Raw genomic sequence first — 2500 nt, forward strand, 5'->3', positions numbered from 1 at the left:
GAGGTCATTCAGCACTGAAAAGGATACTGACAGTAAAAAGGTTTTGCAAGGTGTAGTAGGAGGAAAACCTTGCAGTTGCACAATGAATCAATTGTTAGGAGATGGTAGAAAGTAAGAGAATATGAATGGACGTACAGCAAAGGAAGTGAAAGAGGTTGTAGCTATGAGCCGAAGGGACGCTACAAAGACCCTTAAGTAATGCCTACAGTGTACCGCATGAGGTGCACTGACGGCACTACCCCCTTACGAGGGTAATTGAGTGTTGTTTCAGCGTGAAACAACATTGATGAATTCAGTCTTGCTGATGGTGGCGGTATTTTACTGCATTTTTGCAAGGTTAAATAATGTTTCGGTCGGAGAAATTATGGCACGAATTCTGAAGGGATATGCTATATTATTCTTTACTATACATAAGTAGTTTATTTTGACCGTAGAATAGATTAAAATATAGAATTTAGGCCTAAGGCCAAGCGCTGGGACCTGTGAGGTCATTCAGCGCTGAAAGGGAAACTGAAATTAAGAAGTTTTGAAAGGTGTAGCAGGAGGAAAACATCGCAGCTGCACTATGAAAATTATTGTTAGAGAGGGTGGAAAGTCAGATGGAAGGAAGAGAATATGGGCGGAGGTACAGTAAAAGGAAATGAAAGCGGTTGCAGCTAGGGGCTGAAGGGACGCTACAAAGATCCTTAAGGAATGCCTGCAGTGCACCACGCGAGGGATTTTTATCATTTTATTTTGTGTATCTAGATCGTGTGTATTGTATCGTCTCTACTTTGTATATTCCATGTATATGGCCTTGAGCTGAAATAAAATTCATTATTATTATTATTATTATTATTATTATTATCAAATGCTTACATTTACGGTCAACCTGTAGTACTTTTGTAGCCCAGGCATGAAGCAAACAAGAAAAGGACAAGGAAAACCTAAATGAAGAGGTGGAATGAAAAACAACGCACTTTTTAGTGCAGTAATTTGTCTAAGATACCATTGTAAGTCATCTAAGTCAGTTGGTACGCTGGTGTAGTGGTTAGTGTTGTGGCATGCCACTCGGATGTCAAGGGTTCGCGTCTCCCCGGGGCGATAAAAAATCATGATCAGTTACTGTTGCAGTGTAAGGTCTGCTGCGGTGGGTGGTTGAAACTAACATTCATTGGAAGCTTGAATTTCAAGTCAATGGCCCCTGTGAGCTCGTTCCATGTAAATAGGTTTCATGTACCGAAATAATAATAATAATAATATAATTTCAGCTCCCATTCCTGTCACATCGGAAGTAAAACAACCAGAAATGGAATTTAGAACTAACTGATCGGCAGAAACTGAAACCATACGATATCTTGTACGGTGACCTGGAAGAAAAAAAGTTAAGTATACCTTAGTTTAACCAGACCACTGAGCTGATTAACAGCTCTCCTAGGGCTGGCCCGAAGGATTAGACTTATTTCATGTGGCTAAGAACCAATTGGTTACCTAACAACGGGACCTACAGCTTATTGTGGAATCCGAACCACATTATACCGAGAAATGAATTTCTGTCACCAGAAATAAATTCCTCTAATTCTTCACTGGCCAGTCGGAGACTCGAACTCGGGCCTAGCAGAGTGCTAGCCGAAAACTCTACCGACTCGACCAACGAGGAACTACAATGACCTGGAGATGGCGAACAAAACGAATACCACTGACCAAGGAACTAGATACTTCTTCAGAGTAATTCTGAAAGTCGATGCATTTGGCTCTGAGAAAATCAAATGGTGATTTTATTTAAAACACAACGAGCAAAAATGCCATAGCTCGCCCATAAAGGAGGGAGAAATTACAACGTCCCGTTATCTAAGGGCTAACCGTATCTAATCCATTGTGGATGAACCAAACGCCTTTATCACGATACATTAACAGCAATAATCAACTGCTGGTCACCACAGCCCGAGGACAGTTTTAAACCTCGACTTCTTTGTGTGGAGGTCAAAGAAATCATTTGAGGGCGTACCCCAGCTTCATGGGGAGGTTATTGTATACCTAATTTTTATATACTGAATGAGGGCGTACCCAAGTTGCATGGGGAGATTATTGTACGCCTCGTTTTTGTAGACATGAACGCAACCCTCTCTCCTAAATACAAATACATCAAAGGAGGGTGGGTAAAAATTCAGTGCAAAATTTATTTAACCTACTTGTTATTATATGCGAAAATGTACCCCTGTACATGATGTCTTTGTGTACTAGCACCCTACAAATGCATTGTATCGATTGCGTCAGTAGCGGCTGCTTTGAGCTGGGTATTAAAATTGTCCTGTCACGCGAGAGGTTTTTGGTGCGTAGCTTCTTGATAATGCTTTAATGAATAGCTTCGTCCATGTTAGTATTCACAGAATTTTCCTGCACTAATAATGTTTTCGTTTGTTATTGTCAAAGTGTTTTGTCCTCTCTTGTTTAAAGGCCGTGAAGATGAAGACCTGATTTTGCTCACTTTTTTAACTGATAAGTCAAGCAACGCCTGGTA

Source organism: Macrobrachium rosenbergii, chromosome 14, assembly GCF_040412425.1.
Source record: "Macrobrachium rosenbergii isolate ZJJX-2024 chromosome 14, ASM4041242v1, whole genome shotgun sequence".
Lineage (NCBI taxonomy): Eukaryota > Metazoa > Arthropoda > Malacostraca > Decapoda > Palaemonidae > Macrobrachium > Macrobrachium rosenbergii.